Source organism: Monodon monoceros, unplaced genomic scaffold (assembly GCF_005190385.1).
Source record: "Monodon monoceros isolate NGI ecotype Baffin Bay Population unplaced genomic scaffold, NGI_Narwhal_1 Super_Scaffold_22, whole genome shotgun sequence".
In the NCBI taxonomy this organism is placed as follows: domain Eukaryota; kingdom Metazoa; phylum Chordata; class Mammalia; order Artiodactyla; family Monodontidae; genus Monodon; species Monodon monoceros.
In genome coordinates this window covers 70,572,463-70,597,700 of record NW_021703779.1, presented here as the reverse complement: position 1 = coordinate 70,597,700, position 25,238 = coordinate 70,572,463, and the positions used below count along the sequence as shown (strand labels likewise).

Here is a 25,238-nt window from a genome sequence, read left to right as displayed (position 1 = left end):
TCTCTACATTTGAAGTAGGTCCTGCTGTGTGTGTGTGTGTGTGTGTGTGTGTGTGTGTGTGTGAGAGAGAGAGAGAGAGAGATAGAGAGAGAGATAGAGACAGATTGAGAGGGAGAGTGTGTTTTGCTTATTCCTTGCTTCATTTCATCAAGTATTTGAGATGGTTTATAGGAAATAAAATCCAATAAAAATCATTTTGATATTCAGGATACAGGAAAACATAAAGTAGAAGGTATATGGAAAGGATGGAGGATGGAGTTGGAGGGCGAACTAGAACACAGGTAAGCAGGTTCTAGAGGTTTGCTACACATTTAAAATATAGTTGAATTGCAAATTTGGCCTTGAATTTCCTTGGGCTGGTAGTTCTCAGTTTTGACTATAGATCAGATATACCTGGGAATTAAAAAAAATTTTTTTCCATGCTAGTGCCTAATACAGAGATTCATATTTAACTATCTGGTGGGTGCCTGGGCATCATTTCCCAGATGATTATGATGTACAGCCAAGGATAAAGAACCATAGCTCTAGGCCAAAGTAAAAAGAGAAATAGTCATATAGTTCTCATTATTCAACAGGAAAAAAGCATATCAGTTCCTAAGCTAGCAATTAGCTCTAAAATAAATTTTCTGTGAATTGTAATGATTTTCTGTATGTTTTATTCTGTTGTTGTTCTAAGATATGACTGGGGCAAAGGAAGTATTTGAACTGTCTTGTATGCTCTTGCTGTGTAGTTTTGAGGAATTTGCTTTCCCATAAGAGATATAGTGTCCCAGCTGATTTTTGATACAGTTTAGCCTTATAATTTGGAAGCTAAATAATCTGCATACCTTATTTCTAGCTAAGTAAGGGGATAGTGACTCCATTGTGAATAAAATATCCTATCACATCTCTAACAAAAATTTCAAAGGCGACGAATAATTATTCTTACTATAGGACCTGTCTCTCTCTCCTGTAAAGTGGTTGGGGACAGACTTTAAGAGGAAATAGTAATTTTAACACCCAATGTAAATTTTTTTACCCAAAAAGACATTGGACTCCATTCCATCTTAAATGTATTGCTTAACTTAAGGGAGAAATAAATGACATTTATTGAGCATGTATTATCTTTTCAGTTTTATTCACTCTTCAAAACAGTTTGGTGAGAAAAGGTGTATCTTTTTGATACATCTCATCTTTTAGACAGATGAGAAAGACATATAAATCAGTGGAAGGCACAGCTGGAATTTGAACGTAGATCGTTTTAAATTCATGCTTTTTCCTCTATACATTGTTGTCTCCCTTATAAGGACGATGTTGATGATAAGGAGAAGATACAGAGAAGTTGTTGACAACCATATCAGATCAGTAAATCAGAGCTGCTGATTCAATAGCTATTTTTACTCAAAATGAAGGTCAATAAAATCCAACAAGGTTTTATGTAGACATAGACAAGTTTATTCTAAATTTCATATGTAAAAGTACAGGACCTAGAATATCTATAACAATTTTGAAAAAGAAGACTAAAGTGCAAGAAATCACTCTATATGGGATGGTAGTGCAGTAACAAGTAATTAAGGTGGTGTGGTATTGGAAGAATAGACACATAGATCAGTGGAACAGAATAGGGAACCCAGAAATAGATACACACAAATAGGCTCAACTGATTTCTGAGAAAAGTGCAGAAGCAGAGTAAAGGTCTTCAGTTTCCTCATATATAAAATGGAAATTAATGTGTTTATCTCTGATTATTTTGAGAATTAAATAAAATGTTCTTTATAATATTTGACAAGAATAATAAATTTATTGTTTTCAACTCTTGTCTTAACTCTAAGATTTAGGTGTCCTAGACAAAGTACTTCTTTTAGCCAGATAAATAACTCAATGGACAATTTAGACTTATCTCACATTCCCCAAGGTTATATTTTAATGAAATTTCATGGACCTCATATCTCTAAGAAGTTACTACGGTGAGAAGAATTACTGCTAAAGAATGCTATATATATATGTGCATTCATCTGTACTACGCACAATACGTGTATCCTTTGAAAGTAAAAGTTCCAAAGCATATGTTGTAGTTCATATGAGACTGGCCAGATGGCCAGTGCCTTGGCATGGGGAACATTTTGGAGCTATTTAGAACCATTAAAATCATTAGCTCTGATTTCAACCACACAGAGTAAACATATTCCTGCCTGAACAGTAACCAGGGAAGCTGCTTTACTGTCACTGGACCAAAGTTTTAAAATGTTCCACAGATACCTTCTAATATATATATAATATTGATATGCTTAGCTCAACTCATAGTAACCTATCATTTGCACAACTACCAGTCCTTTTAAAAGCATGATGATACTTAGATTGGTTTTAATTGGTTCTAAATATTATTTTGCATGCATTAATTAAGCAAATGATCATTAAATGCCTACCTGTGTAAGTTATTGTGTTAGTTACTAGATAGAATTCATTTGGTTATTGCTCCGAGTTTCTACTGTGATGACTGAAAACCAATTAACTGTATATCCATCCATTCTTCATAGTCACAAGGAAATGTTTGAAAGGACAGTATATTATGTCACAAAGACCAACACATTTAGGCTGACAGAAAGCTTTTTAAAATTTTAATTTTTCTGGGGTATTAATGTCTTAATTCCATACTCCTGTGAAATTACTCACAGGTTCACTGATAACTCCTTCCAACTCCTTTGCTTTTTAAAAATATTGATAGTTTTAAAAAATATTAATAGATTTCCTCCTATTCAAATCAGCTATCAAGAGTGGAGCCTCAGTATGTATGGCAATTCTATTTGTCTTATTTTTGCTTTATGTACCTCCACTCCTGGCAGTGGATTATGGCAGGTGAGGAAGATTATTATTTGGGGGCATGTGTCCCTTTTGCTTTTATTTAGTGCTCTTCTACAGCCATTTTTGCTACATGGGAAAGGAAGTATATTTTCCTAATGAATTGTCTTTGAATTTGGGTCTCTTAGTTATTGATATAGAAATAATGAAGAGTCTACATGTTGGTTTTCTGGGTTAGCAGGTTACCCTTCAAGTTGCTAGTGATGGTTGTGTTTGATCTTGTATATTTCACCTCCAAGTTTCTGAGGTGTATGCTAAAATATGGCAGAGAACATAAATGGCTATTGTAGTAGTAGTAGTAAAATTTTGAAATTAGGTTTATCCTCGTTGTTTTCATAATGAGATTATTCAGAAGCTGGGTAGCAAGATAAATAATAGCTTATGTGACCAATTTTAACAGATAATGTAAGCAGTCGCTGGGAAACATGGGCTTGGCTAGGTAACATAGGACTGACTTAGGCCCTTTTATTTAAACTTTTGGGCTCTGTGTTGCAGAGAGATTATTAAGAGGGCCATGGCATGACTCTTTTTCTAGAAATAACAACGTCTCTGAAGATACAGAGTGATCCTGAATTAGGGTATTATTTTGAAGACTCATCCCAATTGAATAAATTTAGTAACTTTAGAGTCATTGTCTCTTTTTAATTTGAGAGAAACAGAAATGTCATCATCATTATTTCAGTTTTTACATTTTTAGATTCTTTGTTTTTAAAAAGCAGTGTACTTGACTCTATTTGTTTTAAATCCTTGTAACACTTAGTATGGCCCAGTGAAATACTGAAAATGATTTGACTGAATTATGCCAGTTCCAAAAAGTGAACTAAATATTCATTAGTCTCTTATTAGGGCTAACAACTTCTAAAAATCTAACATACTCTTCTTCCTGCCTTAAGGGAGGTGATTATCACAAGTTTCTGTCAATAAAGTTATTGGTTTCAAAAAGCATGGAAAATAAGAATCCATTCTGCTGGCCTTTTTTTTTTTAATTTACCAGGTACAAGGGACATTGGAGTAAAAGTAAATTGAAAATACAGGTGGAGTGGTATGAACTTATGAATATAATCTGGATGAAGCAATATTTGTGTGTACTGCAGCAATTATAATCCCATACAGTAGATAATTTTAGTTTGTTATTTCTTTGCTAGGCCAATTTGGTACTCTTGTGCATTTTTAAAAGTAAATGCTTCTAATTACTAAAAAATTATATAGTTAGACCAAGGAGTGGTACACTTTTTCTGTTAAGAGTCAGATAAATATTTTAGAGTTTGTTTGCCTTTTATAATCTCTATTGAATATGTTTTAAACAATCCTTTAAAAATATTTAAAAAAAGATTAGCCTATGGGGCCCAGTTTAGACAACTGGCTTTAAAATGTGGTTTGCAAAGTTAAGTTTGTACTTATCTGCTGACAAAATTTAGGGTTATGAACCTTACTGAAAAAAAAAATATGAACCTTTGAAATAACTCCCATGCAGTATATGAATTATCAAGAATTTATCCTTTTTTTCTGAAAAATATCTTACGAATGACCAAAGCTATGTGTTTTTAAAATGATTTTGAAGAAGTTCAATTTCTGTTGGCTGTTAGAATTTAAAATTCAGTCAGAAATGATAAGCAAAATGACTACTGGAAATACTTCATGAAATTAAGTTTCCAAGTTGCTTTTAAATGTTTCAAGTAAGAAAATTAATAAAAACTAAGGAAAACCTATAGCAGCTACTTATTACTGAAGTTATTTTTACATTTAATTCTTTCATATTACAAATTCAGTCATTCCATCCCAAAAATATTTTTCCAGGATCAATTATATTATAGATAATATGCTAGATATTGGGGTTACAAAGAGTCATAAGACATGATCCTTTCCTCAGGAACTTACAGTGTGATAGAGGAATGCGACAGACACCTAAGTAAGACAGTATTTATGGATAGAAGTCTGTGTGTGGTAAGGTGGAAGGAAAAAAGGGAAGATGTGACATTGAGTCTTGATAAAGGTGAGTTAACATTCAAAAGCACAGGTATTTTAGAGATTAATCCTTTGTCAGTTGCTTTGTTTGCAAATATTTTCTCCCATCTTTAGGGTTGTCTTTTTGTCTTATTTATGGTTTCCTTTGCTCTGCAAAAACTTTTAAATTTAATAGGTTCCATGTGTTTATTTTCATTTTTGTTTTCATTACTCTAGGAGGAGGGTCAAAAAAGATCTCGCTGCAATTTATGTCAAAGAGTGTTATGCCTATATTTTCCTCTAAGAGTTCTACAGTGTCTGGCCTTACATTTAGGTCTTTAATCCATTTTGACTTTATTTTATTTTATTTTTTTATGATGTTATCTATAGGTTTTTTTTGACATCTTTATTGGAGTATAATTGCTTTACAATGGTGTGTTAGTTTCTGCTTTATAACAAAGTGAATCAGTTATACATATACATATGTTCCCATATCTCTTCCCTCTTGCATTGCCCTCCCTCCTACCCTCCCTATCCCACCCCTCTAGCTGGTCACAAAGCACCGAGCTGATCTCCCCGTGCTATGTGGCTGCTTCCCACTAGCTATCTATTTTACGTTTGGTAGTGTATATACGTCCATGCCACTCTCTCACTTTGTCACAGCTTACCTTCCCCCTCCCCATATCCTCAAGTCCATTCTCTAGTAGGTCTGTGTCTTTATTCCCATCTTACCCCTAGGTTCTTCATGACATTTATTTTCTCTTAGATTCCATATATATGTGTTAGCATACGGTATTTGTCTTTCTCTTTCTGACTTACTTCACTCTGTATGACAGACTCTAGGTCCATCCACCTCACTACAAATAACTCAATTTCATCTCTTTTTATGGCTGAGGAATATTCCATTTTGTATATGTGCCACATCTTCTTTATCCATTCATCCAATGATGGACACTTAGGTTGCTTCCATCTCCTATATTGTAAATAGAGCTGCAATGAACATTTTGGTACATGACCCTTTTTGAATTATGTGCCCCTCCCTCCCCCTGGCCTGAGTGAGCCAGAGCCCCTGAATCAGCTGCTCCTTTAACCCTGTCCTGTCTGAGCAAAGAACAGATGCCCCCCGGCGACCTACATGCAGAGGCGGGGCCAAATCCAAAGGTGAGCCCCGGGAGCTGAGCGAACAAAGGAGAGAAAGGGAAATATCTCCCAGCAACCTCAGGAGCAGCAGATTAAATCTCCACAATCAACATGATGTAGCCTGCATCTGTGGAATACCTGAATAGACAACGAAACATCCCAAATTGAGGAGGTGGACTTTGAGAGCAAGATTTATGATTTTTTCCCCTTTTCCTCTTTCTGTGAGTGTGTATGTGTATGCTTCTGTTTGAGATTTTGTCTGTATAGCTTTGCTTTCATCATTTGTCCTAGGGTTCTGTCCGTCTGTTTTTTTTTTCTTACTTTAAAAACCTTTTTTTTCTTAATAATTATTTTTTTACTTTTTATTTCAATAACTTTATTTTCTTTTATCTTTATTTTCTTTTATCATTTTTCTTTCTTTCTTTCTTTCTACTTTTTCTCCCTTTTATTCTGAGCTGTGTGGATGAAAGGCTCTTGGTGCTCCAGCCAGGAGTCAGTGCTGTGCCTCTGAGGTGGGAGAGCCAACTTCAGGACACTGGTCCACAAGAGACCTCCCAGCTCCACGTAATATCAAACGGCGAAAATCTCCCAGATATCTCCATATCAACACCAGCACCCAGCTTCACTCAACGACCAGAAAGCTACAGTGCTGGACACCCTGTGCCAAACAACTAGCAAGACAGGAGCACAACCCCACCCATTAGCAGAGAGGCTGCCTAAAATCATAATAAGGCCACAGATACCCCAAAACACACCAGCAGACGTGGACCTACCCACCAGAAAGACAAGATCCAGCCTCATCCACCAGAACACAGGCACTAGTCCCCTCCACCAGGAAGCCTACACAACCCACTGAACCAACTTTAGCCACTGGGGACAGACACCAAAAACAACAGGAACTATGAACCTGCAGCCTGAAAAACGGAGACCCCAAACACAGTAGGATAAGCAAAATGAGAAGACAGAAAAACACACAGCAGATGAAAGCGCAAGATAAAAACCCACCAGACCTGACAAATGAAGAGGAAATAGGCAGTCTACCTGAAAAATAATTCAGAATAATGATAGTAAAGATGGTCCAAAATCTTGGAAATAGAATAGACAAAATGCAAGAAACATTTAACAAGGACCTAGAAGAGCTAAAGAGGAAACAAGCAATGGTGAACAACACAATAAATGAAATTAAAAATACTCTAGAAGGGATCATTAGCAGAATTACTGAGGCAGAAGAATGGATAAGTGACCTGGAAAATAAAATAGTGGAAATAACTACTGCAGAGCAGAAGAAAGAAAAAAGAATGAAAAGAACTGAGGACAGTCTCAGAGACCTCTGGGACAACGTTAAATGTACCAACATTCGAATTATAGGGGTTCCAGAAGAAGAAGAGAAAAAGAAAGGGACTGAGAAAATATTTCAAGAGATTATAGTTGAAAACTTCCCTAATATGGGAAAGGAAATAGTTAATCAAGTCCAGGAAGCACAGAGAGTCCCATACAGGATAAATCCAAGGAGAAACATGCCAAGACACATATTAATCAAACTGTCAAAAATTAAATACAAAGAAAACATATTAAAAGCAGCAAGGGAAAAACAACAAATAACACACAAGGGAATCCCCATAAGGTTAACAGCTGATCTTTCAGCAGAAACTCTGCAAGCCAGAAGGGAGTGGCAGGACATATTTAAAGTGATGAAGGAGAAAAACCTACAGCCAGGATTACTCTATGCAGCAAGGATCTCATTCAGATTTGATGGAGAAATGAAAACCTTTACAGAAAAGCAAAAGCTGAGGGAGTTCAGCACCACAAAACCAGCTTTACAACAAATGCTGAAGGAACCTCTCTAGGAAAGAAACACAAGAGAAGAAAAAGACCTACAATAACAAACCCAAAACAATTTAAAAAATGGAATAGGAACGTTTTGAGTTTATTTTTGTGTATGGTGTTAGGGGGTGTTCTAATTTCATTCTTCTACATTTAGCTGTCCAGTTTTCTCAGCACCACCTAATGAAGAGGCTGTCTTTTCTCCATTGTATTGGGTTGGCAAAAAGTTTCATTCAGTTTTTTCTGTAAGATGGCTCTAGTAGTGCTTAGTTGTCATTAACTTCATTCAAAACATTTTTGTTAGATTGTATTGTGACAGCTGTCATAGAGTGCATTTAAAAAAAATCTTATCAAAATAGGTGAATTTTTGTGTAGCCATTTTAATATTGAAGATGAAAGGAAAAAAGCAACGTTTTCAATGTATTATGCTTTATTATTTCAAGAAAGGTAAAAGCGCAACTGAAGTGCAAAAACAGATTTGTGCTGTGATTGATCAAACATGTCAAAACTGGTTTGTGAAGTTTTGTGCTGGAGATTTCTTGCTGGACAATGCTCCACAGTCTGGTAGATCAGTTGAAGTTGATAGCTATCAAATCGAGACATTAATTGAGAACAATCGACGTTATGCCATGCGGGAGATATCCAACATACTCAAAATATCCAAATCAAGTGCTGAAAATCATTCGCACCAGCTTGGTTATGTGAATCACTTTAATGTTTGGGTTCCACGTATGTGAAGTGAAAAAAACCTTCTTGACCGTATTTCTGCATGCGATTCTCTACTGAAATGTAACAAGAACGTTCTGTTTTTAAAACAAATTGTGATGGGCCATGAAAAGTGGATACTGTGCAATAATTTGGAACGGAAGAGATTGTGGGGCAAGTGAAATGCACCACCACCAACCACACTAAAGGCCAGTCTTCATCCAAAGAAGGTGATGTTGTGTATATGTTGGGATTGGAAGGGAGTCTTCTAATATGAGCTCCTTCCAGAAAACCAAATCATTAATTCCAACAAATGCTGCTCCCAAGTAGACCAACTCAAAGCAGCACCCGAGAAAAAGTGTCCAGAATTAGTCAACAGAAAATGCATAATCTTCCATCAGAATAATGCAAGACTGCATGTTTCTTTGATGACCAGGCAAAATCTGTTACAGCTTTGCTGGGAAGTTCTGATTCATCTGTCATATTCATCAGATATTGCACCTTCAGATTTATTTCAGTCTTTACAAAATCCTCTTAATGGAAAAAATTTCAATTCCCTGGAAGACTGTAAAAGGCACCTGGAAGAGTTCTTTGCTCAAAAAGATAAAAAGTTTTGGGAAGATGGAATTATGAAATTGCCTGAAAAATGGAAGAAAGTAGTGGGAGAAAATGGTGAATATGTTGTCCAATAAAGTTCTTGGTGAAAATGAAAAATGTGTCTTTTATTTTTACTTTAAAACTGAAGGAACTTTTTGGCCAACCCAATATATTTTTGCCTCCTTTGTCATAGATAAGGGGACCATAGGTGTGTGGATTTATCTCTGTGCTTTCTATCCTGTTCCATTGATCTATATTTCTGTTTTTGTGCCGGTACCATGCTGTCTTGATTACTGTAGGTTTGTAGTATAGTCTGAAGTCAGGGAGCCTGATTCCTCCAGCTCCATTTTTCTTTCTCAAGATTGCTTTGGCTATTCGGGGTCTTTTGTGTTTCCATACAAATGGTAAATTTTTTTTCTAGTTCTGTGAAAAATGCCATTGGTAATTTGATAGGGATTGCTTTGAATCTCCAAAATATACAAGCAGCTCATGCAGCTCAATAACAAAAAAACAAACAACTCAATCAAAAAATGGTAGAAGACCCAAATAGACACTTCTCCAAAGAAGACATATAGATGGCCAACAAACATATGAAAAGATGCTCAACATCACTAATGATTAGAGAAATGCAAATCAAAACTACAGTGAGGTATCACCTCACACTGGTTAGAATGGCCATCATCAAAATCTACAAACAGTAAATGCTGGAGAGGGTGTGGAGAAAACGGAATCCTCTTAAACTGTTTGTGGGAATGTAAATTGATACAGCCACTATGGAAAACAGTATGGAGGTTCCTTAAAATATTAAAAATAAAACTACTACCACTACTGGGCATATACCCTGAGAAAATCATAATTCAAAAAGAGTCATGTACCACAATGTTCCTTGCAGCTCTATTTACAATAGCCAGGACATGGAAGCAACCTAAGTGTCCATTGATAGATGAATGGATAAAGAAGTTGTGGCACATATATACAATGGAATATTACTCAGCCATAAAAAGAAACGAAATTGAGTTATTTGTAGTGAGGTGGATGGACCTAGGGACTGTCATACAGAGTGAAGTAAGTCAGAAGGAGAAGAAACAAATACTGTATGCTAATACATATATATGGAATCTAAAAAAATAGTGATTTTGAAGAACCTAGGGACAGGACAGGAATAAAAACAGATATAGAGAATGGACTTGAGGACACGGGGAGCGGGAAGGGTAAGCTAGGATGAAGTGAGAGAATGGCATGGGCATATATACACTACCAAATGTAAAATAGATAGATAGTGAGAAGCAGCCACATAGCACAGGGAGATCAGCTCGGTTCTTTGTGTCTACCTAGAGGGGTGGGATAAGGAGTGTGGGACGGAGACGCAAGAGGGAGGAGATATGGGGATATATGTATATGTATAGCTGATTCACTTTGTTATAAAGCAGAAACTAACACACCATTGTAAAGCAATTATACTCTAATAAAGATGTTAAAAAAAAGACACATGCACCCCAATGTTCATAGCAGCACTATTTACAATAGCCAGGATATGGAAGCAACCTAAATGTCCATCAACAGAGGAATGGATAAATAATATGTGGTACATATACACAATGGAATATTACTCAGCCATTAAAAGGAACGAAATGGGGTCATTTGTAGAGATGTGGATGGACCTAGAGAGTGTCATACAGAGTGAAGTAAGTCAGAAAGAGAAAACAAAAAACAAATATTGTATATTAACGCATATATGTGGAATCTAGAAAAATGGTAAAGATGACCTTATTTGCCAGGCAGAAATAGGGACACAGAGGATAAATGTATGGATAGCAAGGGGGAAAGGGATGGAGTGGGAAGAATTGGGATATTGGGATTGACACATATACACTATTGATACTATATATAAAATAGACAACTGAAGGGAACATACTGTATAGCACAGGGAACTGTACTTAATTCACTGTGGTGTCCTAAATGGGAGGGAAATCCAGAAAGACGGGGATATATGTGTATGTATGGCTGATTCATTTTGCTCTGCAGTAGAAATTAACACAACATTGTAAAGCAACTATACTCTACTCCAATAAAAATTAATTAAAAAAATAACGTCATTGTCAACAATACGAAAGAAAAAAGCACAGGTAACCTGAAATGGTAAATACTTCAACGATCATTCATATTTAAATTTGGACTCTGTTATTATGCTTTGATTTGAACATGGATGTGTTTTATCAGCTATTTTACTTTATAGCAGAGTCTCATATTTGTTTTTAAATACCTGACTAACCAAATAGCTCAGAGGTGGTTCTCTCTTTCCCAACCCGAGACTGTCTTTTAATAAGATAACTCTTTCAGAGGAATTCCTGTGCTGTCCAGTGTGTGACCTATTAGCATGTGGACTTGAGGATATGGGGAGGGGGAAGGGTAAGCTGTGACAAAGTGAGAGAGTGGCATGGGCATATATATACTACCAAACGTAAAATAGATAGCTAGTGGGAAGCAGCCGCATAGCACAGGAAGATCAGCTAGGTGGTTTGTGACCACCTAGAGGGGTGGGATAGGGAGGGTGGGAGGGAGACGCAAGAGGGAGGGGATATAGGGATATATGTATACTTATAGCTGATTCATTTTCTTGTACAGCAGAAACTAACACACCATTGTAAAGCAATTATACTCCAATAAAGATGTTAAAAAAAAAAAAAAAGACTCCACTCTTCCTATCCCTGGTCAGGGAACTAAGATCTCACAAATCTTAGTGGTGCAGGCAAAAAAACCCCCAAAATAATAACTCTTTCAGATTGATTTGAAACACAATTGCCCTTTCTTAAATCTTCCCTGAAGCAGTGACAGTGGTTAGGTGGGTATGTTTGAAAGGACTAACCTATTGGGGTAAAAACAACAGGAATATTGTATAATTAGAAAACCATAAAGATCAAAGCAAATCATTTTAATGAATATTACAGGTGCTATCAAATTATCTATAAGTAGTCTGTTGACTGTAGAATTCAATCTAAAATATTAAAAATATAAAAAGTCTACTGGGGAAATGGCCATAACTATTAATAAACCTTTGAAAATATTTAGTAGTTTAAAACTCAGGATACAAATTAAACCTTCTATGTGGAAAGCAAAACAAAAAGACTTATTTTTGGAAATGCCCAACTAAAAGACTGTTAGTGAAATTGATAAAATGTGTTATAGTAAAAATATGCAAAGATACTTTTCACTTCTCTCCAATTTGTGATTCTTAAAGTAAGGCATCTATGCATGAATGTATGTACCTTTATGGGTTGATTTGGAAGATTGTTTTCAAAAATGATTCTATCATTATTTAAGAGTAATGTTCCCACGATAGAATGTCAAAACTAAATCTGTTAAATCAGTAGCATATGATGATGTAGCAGTAAGTTTTGACTCACAGATATATTATTTTGCACACAGGTAGCATTATGCACCTTTGGTGAATTATTAACTAAAATGTTTCATATACTTTTTTCCTGTATTTTCTTTTTGGCAAGAAAACATTCACACATCAGGTGTTTATTTAGCACATGTCAGACACTGTGCCAGCTGCTTTAAGAACATTATATTAATCCTGAAAACAAAATGGGGGTTATCATGATAATATGTTTTGTTGTTGCACAGTGAGGTAAATGTGGGTGTTTGGAAGCTGGATCTGATGTTTCCAGGTAACCTCAGGATTCTCTTGGAACAAATGTTCCTAAGGAACTGTTGGGCATTTGGTCTAGTTCTGTTGACCAAACAGGGAAAGGGAACTGTGGATTTGAGTAGATGGACACAATATGCTAGGAGAATAGATGAATTCTAAACAAGACATGGTGGGGGGATAGCAGTAAGATTGGAGGTAGCTAAGGTAAGGGGATCTCAGTACTCAGTGAGTAGTCTGGGGCACTGATGATATATCCAACAGTCTGTTTGATTTCCTGCAGTGGCTAGACTTTGGGAAATGTGGACTAAGGGATTATTTTCCCAGGCGTAAGGGGTCTGTATGGATATTAAGAGAGACATTATAACAACATAACTCTAGTGAAAGAACTATCCCAAGAAAAGTCAGCCATTTTAATATAAAGGGGAGTAAGGGTGCCTCATTGGCCTTGGTTATTGAAAGAATCCCAAGCTGAACAGATTAATCAGATGGCCAAGAATTGGGGCCAGAGGCTTATTCCCAGCAGAGTTAAAGCAAGATCTATGGTTTTCATAGAATTACCACCAACAGAGGATGCCCACTGTATGTAGTAGGGCACAGAGCATTAAGAAACCTGTAGCCACAAGGAAGAGTCCCAAAAGTTCAGTTCTCCAGTCCTTCAAAATTAGGGGACCAAAGGGCCAGGGTCACTTTTTCTGAACTGTCATTCTAGGTGTAAACCCATTCATGAAAATTTTCACTCTTTGAAAATGTGTCTAATATAAGGAGTATAAGGAGAGTGGTAGGTTGATGCATCACCAGATATTACATAATGAAGGAGATATCACAACTCTATGGTGACCACAATTAAAACAAGGGTAATGAGAGAAATTTCATTTCTGGGGATCATGGAGAGTACTGGCCTGGTCCAGAGTCTTGGAAGAGCCATCTATATCAGGTGTCATCTGTTTCACTTCTGGGCCAATTTCAGCTTTAGGTCTCCAACTGTTTCAGAGGCCCACTCAGGTGGAAACACCTTTTTAAAATGTGAAAAATGAATCCAAGAATCAGTGCTTTTAAGTTTAGCAGCATAGGGGTTGGTTAAAAGTATTATGATAGGGTCCCTTCCATCTGGGCTGTAAGGAGTCCTTTAAAAGATGTCTTTTCCAATAAACATAGTCCCCTGGTTGTAAATTGTGGTGGTCTATACCTTTGTCCCCTGGGAGCACAGTGTGAAAAGATTTTTCAACCAGGTGCTCATTTTTCTTTAGAGCTGTAATGAGACTTTAACAATAATGTAAAAGGTCTCCCTCGACTAGAAGTGGCTCATACAGTCCTGAGTCATGAATCATGGGCCTTCCAGTGATTATTTCAAATGGTGACAGTTTCTGTTTTCCAAAGGGTATAGATCTTTAGTTTAATAGAACTATGGGTAGCAATTTAAGCCAACAAAGGCTGAAGGCCTTAGAGAGTTTTGCCAATTGAGTTTTGATTATGCCATTGGTCTTTCTACTAGACCAGAAGATTGAAGATGATAGGCACAGTGGAAATGTAATACAGGCCAGATCACAAACAGCATTTAGAATTTGTCCAGTGAAGTGGGTACCTTTATCTTTATGTAATTCCAAGGGCATTCCCCAAGTAGGAATAGTCCTTTCCAACAGTATTTTGTCTACTGCAAGGGCATTTGCTCGTTTGTAAGGAAATGCTTCTAACCAATGGGAATACATGCAGACCATCACCAGAACATATCTGTATCCTTGAGAGTGAGGCAGCTGGATAGAATCCAGTTGCCAGACAGCAAAGGAACCAGGAGGCAAAGGAAAGTGGCCTTGAGAAGTATGAGTAGGTTTTACTTAGGACAGATCTGACACCTCTGACATATTTTGGTTGCTACTGTGGGAAAAGGTTTCAAAAAGTATTGTTTTCCCCAGGCTTTCATTTTATCAGTTCCTCAATGAGTCATTTCATGTGTTAATCTTAACATGGTTTCTTGAGTGACTTCAGAAAGAGCAGGGCAACCATTTGGCCCATACCATAGCCCAGTATGTTGATCAAATGTGCATCCTTCAGAAACTCACCTCTGTTCCTTAGCTGTAGCATGCAATTGCCCATCTCTGATAATACCCTTTCAATCTTGGTGTCCTTCCAAGTAGTAGGTAACACGGTGTAAATAGAATGACCAACAGGAGGAGGTTCCTTTATGGAGCCTGAATCTTGTAATGCTGCCACCTTAGTGGCTCTATCTGCTCATTAGTCCCCTTTCCTTCCTCAGTGTTGTCTTTGGGACATGCTAGGACCATTATTATTGTCAGTTGTTGTGAGCAAGATTGCATCCTGTAAGGCCTTAATAAAGGGGCCACTTTAAATTTCATTCCCCTCTGAGGTCAGGAGACCTCTGTGTTTCCAAAGCATTCCAAAGTCATGAGCTACTCCAAAAGCATACCTGCTATCTGTGTAAATGTTAGTGTGTTTGCCAGAGCCCAGAGTGCAGGCATGAGTGAGTGCTTATAGTTCCGCTTGTTGGGCTGAAGAAGTAAAGGGCCAAGCATTGGATTCTATTAAAGTGAAGGGAATAGTGATAGCATACCCAGTTTTCAGATGCCCATCATCATTTCGTAAGTAGGGGTCATCGGAAAACTAAGAAGCATCGGAGTTGTCTAAAGGTGTTTCTTGTAAATCTGGATGTGGACTAGTCAAAAGATCAGTTGTGGTTATGCAGTCATGTGGGGTCTCATCTCTTGGTGATGGTAAGAGAATAGCAGTATTTAGGGAGTTACAGTGAGACAAAGTGACATTTGGAGAGGAAAGCAATAAGATTTCATAAGATGTAAGTCAGCTAGCAGATCGTGTTGTGTATAGTGTGAGTTCCTGAGTATCTCAACAGAGTGAGAGACAAACACTTGTAAAGAAGACCCTATAACTGTCTGTTCTGTAGTCTGCAGAAGAGCAGCAGTGGCTGCTGTTGCTCAAAGGCAAGGTGGAAGTCCTTGAGTTCAGGGTTCCAACTGTTGGCTATGATAGCCGATAGGCATGCTTTTGTCTCCGTGCAGCTGAACGAGCACTCCAAGGGTATTTCCATTAACTTCATAGTATAAAGGGAAGAGAATAATTAGGATTTCCTAAAGCAGGGGCTGTGGCCAACTGAGTTTTTAAAGTTTTAAAAGCTGACTCAGCCTCATGATTCTAAACAAGAGGATTGTGTCTCTTGTCCTTTAAAAGGGAATAAAAGGGTTTTGCATAAAAGGAGAAATTGGGGACCCAACTCCTATAATAGCTTGCTAGCCCAGAAAAGCCTCTCAACTGGCATTTGGTGACAGGAAGGGGAAACTGTGATATGCCTTGGATGTATGTAGTATCCAGCATTAGCCTTTGAGGGGTAAACAAATGACTCAGGCATCCTACCTTGGTTTTGTTGACTTAAAGAAAAACACATAACATAAGAGTTGTGAGTTGAAGTTTTATTCAAGGACCTTAATGAACACCTTTTTATATGCCCAGGAGACAGCCTCTCCATAGCTCTGAGGGAACTGCTCCACGGAGGTAGGGGAGAAGCCAGTATATATATGATTTTTTAGCTGGAGAATATGTGCAGGCAAGCATAATGCATCTTCCTAAAAGATTACTGCTAGTCACGAAGAACAGATATCTCAAGTTATGATTTCAGTGCTTTTCTATGTATGGGAAGATGCAAGAATCTGGGTTCATTAAAATTCTTCCTGAGATATATATCTAACTATTTAAGGGGCGTGCTTGTCCAAAGCACAGAGCATCCTGTTATTGTCTTAATTTCCTCTCAGACCGTGCTGTTGGTCAGTGACTGCAGTGGGTTGCGACTTAATCCTTGTAGAACTGGGTGGTGAGCAGAAACACTCTTTGCTCTTCTTTGTTTATATCTCGAACAAATTGGAACTTAGCCCTTGAGACGTTATGTTTTTTATGTGCTAGCTGAGTGAGGAGCTGTAGGCTATCCTTGAGGCTTGCTTTCTCAATGGGGGGAGCATAACAAAAGATCATCACCATATTGGAGTAAAGTAGAGCCTTGGGAAAAATATAAATTGGCCAAGTCTTGTCTCAAGATCTGTGAAAAATAAGTAGGGCTGTCTGTGTAGCTCTGAGGCATAACGGTCCAAGTAAATTGATGTCCTTCCCACATAAAGGCAAACAGGTACTGACTATCTGGGTGGAAAGGAATGCTGAAGAAAGCACTACATAAATCTCTGACTGTAAAAAACTGTGTGTTTAGAGGGATTGACTTGAGAATGGTATGAGGGTTGGGGACCACAGGGTGACACGGTATGACTGTATTGTTTATAGCTTGAAGATCTTGAACAAAATGCCAGCCTTGACCATGAGGCTTGCATACGGGAAGAATTGGTGTGTTGCAGGTACTGGGGTATGGGCTCATTAGGCCCTTCTGGAGGTGTGCCTCTACATTGAGATAAATTCCTTCCAGGACCTCAAGCCTGAGAGGGTATCATCTGAGGTGAGGCAAAGTTTTATTAGGGTCTACCTGGATCTTAATTGGTGGTGCTGAATGAATGCATCCTATGTTATTTAAAGAGGTGGGCCATAGATAGGAAGAACAGAATTTAGCAAATCCTTGTGATTGGGAGTTGACAAGACAGGAGCAAGGAGGGGATCTCAATATTAGGACTAGAGTTAGAAGTAGATCTTGAGGAGTCAAGGATTTGTAAGTGTATTTCCCCTTTTGGGGAAGAGGAAATATTACGTTGTAATTTTTCCAGGAGGTCTCAGCCCAAAAGGTGTACATGAGCAGAAGGAGCAAGAAGGAACTGGTGAGTTCCCTAAAGAGAGCTTATCTTGAAAGATAAGGGGGCCACCATTTGTACTTTTTCTGTACTCTGAAGAAGGGGGGCCTTGAGGCTGGTGGGGTTCAAGACAAAGTTGCTCCTGTGTCCATAAGAACAATAATAGCCGTGGCTCCTATAAAAAGGTCCAGTTCTCCCAATGGGAGTACTGGAAAGACCCCGACACTTTCCTCAGAGCATCTCTATTCATGAGTGTACAAAAAGGAGGCACTTCTCAAATTTCTCAGAAAGTTCATGAAAAAAGTCAGAGCAAGTGGTCTCGGGCTGCTAATAGGACCTTCTTTTTAACTTTAGGCAATTCTTCCAGTGGCCAGTCTACTTACAATAGTGGTGGGCACTTGGCTCCTGGAAGGGGCCCTTATGGGAACTCTGGTCTTTCCATTGAGGTGGCCACTGAGCAGCAGCAGCCAGTTGATGCAGTTGCAAATTCATGATTTTTGTAGTCTTACATTTTTTTGTACATTTGATTGTTAGATAGCTGATTAGCCAAATTGACTAGATCAGGAGAGACCACTGTTTCCCAATTTGATTGTACCCATTTCATCAGCAGTCCAAGTTCCTCATCTAGTCCCCAACAAAGATTGAATTAAAGAGGGTTGAATATTGTTTACCCCAGCATGTAGTGTGGAGTTTTCCCAGAATACTAATTTTAGGTATGAATGATAATCATGGACAGTTTTATCAGGTCTTTGTGTAGTAGACTGAATTTTCCCCAGTCAGTGGGGCGCGGAAAAGCCTAAGGAATTGCTTCATGAAGGGCTTGAGCCACCTGAGAAGCTGGTGCCATCACACTGATGTCCTTTCTGTGGATATCATCTAAAGGGTGAAGCCAGCTGGCAGTAGTTTGCAGTGTCTGGCTTGATTTTCTCCAACTAAGATTCTTTTTAGTTGATACAAGTCAGAGAAGCCTGGATCATAGGTTTATATCACAAGGTTAAATTCTTCTTCAAAGTGGAGGGGATCCTCAGTGACCTTGGGAAATTCCTTGGCTATGACCCGTAATTCTGCAGGGGATGAAGGCCTGTAGTCTACCAGATGGCAAATGCCATCAGTGTTCAAAGTAGTGACAAAGGGAAAGGTTTTTATTGGAGGGCTAGGAGGTGGGGGTAAAGATTTTGGAGGAGGAATAGGAGAAACAGAAAGATAGAATGGCAGCTCAGCAAGTTTAGGATACGTAGGAGCCAAAGGAAAAAGAGGGGAGGAAGAGGGCCCTTGAGCCTTTTCTGGAGTATTTAGATGAGAGCATAGATCTTTATTTGCAGCAGTGAGTTTGGAAACAGTATCCTGAAGTGAAGCAGTTTTAGATTTGCAAACCTTTTGGGTTTCATGAGCTCACTGGGAGGCTTCAATGTACTAATTGAAATAGGCTTCCCATTCTATTTGTTTAGTTTTAAACCCTTTAGCTTCTAATTGTGCACATAAAAAGACCAATTTTGAAATTTCAGAAGTTCCCCATTGTAGCCAGATGTTATCTCTGGTATACCATTACCATTCATCTAGCTAAGCACAAGAGGCAGCACCATACTTTTTGTACAGGTACCCAGCTGGAGTCCCAGATGGGCGAGAATCCTCCCCCAAAACAGTCTTAGACTATGAACATCCCATTATAGTGCACTCACCAAAAGGGAGCAAGCCCTTAAGCAATTGACCAAACAAAAGACACCCACAATATGGGCCTGACTCTCAACCTAGGAGGGGGGTTTGGGACTGAGAGGACTTATTACCCAGACCCAACGCCACTGGGGAGGCGACAGAGCACAAGGGGCTCATGCAAGTATCTTGCTCGAATCCACGGCGGCTTTGGAGATGGGAGGAAGACTGCTTTGGATCCCAATTCTGACACCAAAAATGTCAACCAAAAGGACCATGAACTGTAAAGAGGCAGAAAGACAGTTTATTTGGGGTCTTAGAATTGCAATTCGGGGATCACAGATTCTGGAGGAACCCAGAATAGTGTCCCACTGGAAGAAAACAGGTTTTTTAACAGGAAAAAGAGGGCAGTTAACATAGGCTTTCATAGGTTGTTTACCAAGAATTTGGATTGGAGGGTAAAATTGTTCTTTACATGCAACTGGGTTTTGAAATGTATCTCATTCATTACTAGGGAAAGGTTTGTTTTCTTTAGTCCAGAACAAATCCAGTTCTCAGCATTATTCTTTGCTTTTAGCAACACAGGAACTATTCAGCAGTTTTAAGTTAGAGCGTTCAGCAAAAGTCCAGCATGAACAGCAAACATGGAGGTCCTCAGGTCACATGTCATTCATTCCTGACATAGTTCTTTTCACAACTCATACCAACTTTCCCAAAGTAACCTGGATGATATTTGTAAAAGTTGATCCTGTGTTGATGCATGCCACCAGCATTACCCTGGCCTCCTGGATACTTCTCGTGTTTGCCAATGCAGTCATGGCTATGGCTCACATGGCCCTTAAGTGTTTGGGTCTTCCTTAGTCTGGATGGCATGTCGGCAGCCAAGATCTGTGATCAGTGATCTTTGATGTTACTGCTACAATTCACTGAAGGCTCAGATGATGGTTAGAAGATTTTAGCAATAAACTATTTTTAAATTAAGGTATGTACACTGTTTTTTAAGACACAATGCTATTGCACACTTAATAGACTACAATATAGTGTAAACATAACTTTTATATGCATTGGGAAACCAAACCATTTGTGTGACTTGCTTTATTGCAATAATCTCTTTATTGTGGTGGTCTGGAACTGAACCTGCAATATTTCTGAAGTATGCCTATATACAGACAAAGACCTTTGTTTTAGGCAGATGTGGACCCACCTCCAAATTTAGATCTGATTTGCTGTAGCTATTTAAATGAAGTGAAAATAATTGAAGAACTCTTGTTTCTGAATCTTTCAGCAACTAACCTGTAAACATGAAGCTTATTTGAGAGAGAACATTTTCTTTATATGTGAACTTCTTAAACAATTTTAACATTAGGTACTATATAAATATAGGACTTTTGTCTACTGGGTGGAATTTGGGGATCCTGGAGACTACTTGAAAGTTTATAATACTATCAAATTTGTTGTGAATACTGGTGTTCTAGGTATGTTTTGTTAATGATTTACATCACCCATACTTCTCGCTTACCTTGTACCTTGTTCTTCCTTGCTTGTTTATCTCTCTACTTCTTTCTTCAGTATACCTGTCAACACCAAGTCATGAGCTTCTTGAGTCTGACACTGAGAAACAGATGTATGCTTAATAGTGTTAGCATGGCCAGATTGCAGTCTTTTTACAAAACTCTGTGCACTTATGTGTTCATTTCCCACACCACCTCCAATTCTAAGGATCTGAAGGGAAAATATTTTTTCTCAGTTTAATTTTCCATGATGAGCTGTTTTTGTCATTAGCAGTAAGAAAATGATAGTTTTGGGGTGACCTATATGATTTTCTGAGATCAGGTGAGTACTTTGACTCAGTTTAGTATTTCTATTTGTCCAGAATCTTTTAAAGTGATCTATTTAATTATTTTCTGAGAGGATGAAAATAATTTAAAAGAATTCTCCACTAGGCTCTGATATGAGAGGGTGTTCACTTGGGTTTGAGTATTTGAGTAAATTATTACTATCTTTATAATTGTTGATAAGCTTTTCAGAATCTTATGTAGGAATTTTTTTCTTCCCTATTTGGCACTTAGTTGGGGAAAACAGCCTATCTGCTTGTTTTTTCAAATTATAAATTTTATTTTTGAAATAAAGGTTTATCGTCCCAGAGAATTCTGAAACTGTTTTTATTTTCATGCTGGTAAAAATGACTTAATTTATAGTAAATATCACTGAATACTGAGGTCCTTTATAGGAATGAATATTCTTATGCTTCATGCTAAATTAATCGTAAGATGGTATGAATTGGAAGTAATCAGTAACTGAGGTAACAGAGGAAAGCAGTATTACCTTTTTCTACAGATAGTCCTGAGAGCCATTTTGTAGTAAAATTTCAGTATTCTGAAATTATCAGTATTCTGTCTTAATATTGGTTTGTGGACTCTCTTGCTGAATGTGCCTTTTCCTATACGCTAGTGATGAATTAATTACCGTATTTTTTTTTCATTCCCCATAGTCTATATGTGCTTTTGAGTTAAGATGATAAATAGTGGTGCTGTTTATTGAAATCGGGAACCCTGGAGGAAAGCAGATTTATGTGTGTGTGGGGGGGAGATCACTAATTTGTTTTTGTATTGGTTATTTTTGAGACATGTGAGATGAGCAAGTGGAAATGTCAAATAGGCAGTTCGTTATATGGATCAGGAGCTCAAAAGAGTAGTGTCTGAGTAAATGTTAGTCATGTCAGTAAATTAGCTATCTGGGGAAAGAATGAGGAGCGAGATGAGAAGGTGAGCCAAGTCCATTTCCTGAGGATCTACAATGTTTCAAGGATACTGAAAAGAGCAAAGAAATTGGAGTAAAAGAAAATTAAAGTATGGTATCACAAAAACACAAATAGAAGACAGTGGTTGGTCAACTGTGACATGCTACAGCAAGGTCAAGTAAGATAAGGACATAATTGGTGATGAACCATCATTTATTTGGTTCTTGTTGAGATTTTAGAAGAAAGATGCTAGCCAAGTAAATAATGCAGGGAAAATTACTATTTAATAAGTTAATTTTAAAATTTACCTACAGTAAAATTCACTCTTTTTCACGTAAGGTTCTGAGCTTGGACAAATACATAGAGTTGTGTAACCACCACCACAATCAAGGTATAGATTAGTCCCATCATTCCCCCCCGCCACCCCCCGTGATTCCCATTGGTGCCTACCCCTGGGCCTAACCTGACAACTGCTAATCCATTCTCCATGCCTTATAGTTTTACCTTTTCAAGAATGTCCTATAAATGGAATCATACAGTATGTAGCCTTTTGAGGCTGTTTTTTCCCATTTACTATATAATGTATTTGAGATTCACCCATGTTGTTGAATATATCAATAGATAATTCCTTTTCATTGCTGGATAGTATTCCGTCTTCCTGTCTCCCCTTCCCCTGGAAACCAGTGATATGAATTCTTTCCCTATAGCATTTTTCAGTGTCATATACATGTAATCATACAATATTTAGCCTTTTGGGTTTGGATTCTTTGTCAGCACAATGCATTTAAAATTTATCCATGTTGTTACAAGTATCAATAGTCTTTTCCTTTTCATTGAGTAGTATTCTATTCTTTCTCCACGTTGAAGGACATCTGGAATGTTTCCAAAAAAGTTATGAACAAAGCTGCTATACACATTCATGTATAGAGATTTTTATGTTAACATAAGTTTCCATTTATCTCAGGTAAATATTCTCTTACTGGTTTCTGACCTCCATGATTTCTCATAAGAAGTCTGCAGTTATTTAAGTTGATGTCTATGTAATGTGTTTTTCTCTCATTACTTTCAAAACTTCTTCCTTTTTTCTTTTGATTTAGAGTAGTTTAATTCAGGTATGTCTTGAGGTGGCTTTCTTTAATTTTATACTTTTTGGGTTTCACTGAGCTTCTTAAAACTGTAAATTTATAGTTTTCACCAAATTTGGGAAATTCTCAGCCTTTTTTTAAAAAAATAGCTTTATTGAAGCATAATTCACATACCACATAATTCACGCATTTAAAATGGACAACCTTGTGTATACTTAGTATACAGTTCACAAATATGTACAACTATCACCACAGTCAATTTTAGAACTTCTTTGTCACATCAAATAGAAAGCTTTTACTATAGTTTTAGCTATCACCCCCATCTCCCCATCCCCCAGCCCTAAGGAACCACTGATTTACCTTCTGTCTCTACAGACTTTCCTCTTAACATTTTATGTGAATTGAATTGCCATTATTTATTTAATTTTTTCTGTGATGTTAATGATATAGATTTTAGATCTTCTGATATTGTTCCACATGTCTCTAAGACTCTGTTCATTTGCTTTTAATAATTTTCATTCTCTTCTTCATATTGGTTAATTTCTATTGATCTGTCTTCATTTATGATTTCCTCTGCCATCTCCATTCTTTTACTGAGCCCATCCAGCATTTTAAAAATATTTCATACATTGTAATTTTTAGTTTTAAAGTTATTTACATTTGTTTTTTTATAATTTCTTTTTCTCTGTCTATAACTTTTAATCTTCCCATTCAAGTGTATTTATTTTCACCCAAAAGAGCATAGTTATAATAGCTGCTTAAAGTCCTTGTTAGCTATTTCAACATTGGAGTTGTCCTGGAATTGATACCTGCTGATTTTGATTGTTTCATCAGACAGTCTGTGTGGTTAGGTTCAGACTCCCAAGTTTTATCTCTCCCTTTTGGATGTTGGTTCCAATGTTAAATATGTTTTCAGAGTGTTTGGGTCAGAACCCTGCATTTGCCACTTAGTGCCTGTGCTAAGTCAGTGGTTTAGTCTGAGACTTGAGCAGTGATTGATATTGCAGTTCCATTTTCAAAGCCTTTTTTAGACTTCTTTGGTTCTATTCCACACATGTGCAGTTTGCTGTTGAGGCCAGGACTGTGTCTGTTCATACACAGAATTAGGGAATATCCTTTTCCCATTTGATCTCCTCCATGATTTCCTCTACGGATTCTCCAGTTGACATGGACCTTTTATTCTTCTTCCTCTGACCAGAAATTTGAATTTCTTGCATAGTCTTAGCCTTTCATGCTGTTACATAGCTTTGCACTGTTGGGGCTGCCTGTTGGGGTGAAGTGAAGGAGAGAGTGAAAAAAACAACAACAGGGATTACCCCCCATACTATTCTTATATGAGCCTCTTTTTCTGGTTCCTCTGACCAGAGAGAGAGGTTTTCTCATGAATGAGGCTTGCCTTGGAGCAGGAATGGCAGTCAAAAAAGGGGAAAAAAGTGGGAAAGAAAGAAAATGTAGGGTTCTCATTATGCTCACCAGCTCAAAAGTGTGTCTTTTTCTGGTCCTTTGTTTAGAAACTGGGATTTCTCTTGGAAATTTTGTTCATACAGGTGTTCCATGACTCAGTGTCTCCTTGGTTCAAAATCAAGAGATAAAGGTGAAAAATAAACCCAAGAAACTCACCAGAGTACTAGTTACTATTCTAATTTTGATTTCCCTTCCTAATCTTCTTGCTATTATTTAGTTTTCAGAGTCCTCAGGTAGTTGCTTTTTGTGTTTTGTCCAAAGTTTTTAGTTAATAATCAGAGGAGAGATAGTCTTATTCCATCTTGGCTGTCGTCAGAAGCTCTATTTAATTTACTTTTTTCTTCTCTCTTTCTTTTTTAATATTTAAAAAATTTTCTGTGGACTCATAAATAGACAGTGGTAAAATTTATTTTATAGACCATCTTGCTGTTGCTTAATTTTCAAACATTTTAAATCAGTGGTTGGTAGACTTTTTCTGTAAAGGGCCAAACAGTAAATATTTTAGGCTTTGCAGGCATAGGTTCTCTGTCACCTGTTCAACTCTGCTGTTGAAGTGAGAAAGCAGCCATAGATAACATGGAAACAAATGGATGTGTCTGTGTTCCAGTAAAATATTATTTATAAAAACAGTGGGCCAGATTTGGCCCATGGGCTACAGCCTGCAGACCCTTGATCTAAGTTCTCTATGCTTACTCATTCCTGAAGTATTGCTTGAAGAGTATTATTATACACTAAGCTTTGTATTTTGAAATAATTTTGTTTCCATGACCATTTATATTTTTCTCCTATAGTTTACCATTTCTTCTGTAGAGTAACTCAAATTTTAATTGAACTGATCGAAAGGAAAG

At 37.5% G+C, this 25,238-nt stretch overlaps 1 protein-coding gene across 4 annotated transcripts in view; it reads left to right on the top strand.

Annotated features, from left to right (window-relative positions):
* Positions 1-25,238, top strand: part of RPS6KA6 (ribosomal protein S6 kinase A6) — a 227,927-nt gene that overhangs the window by 67,377 nt on the left and 135,312 nt on the right. The window lies entirely within an intron of this gene.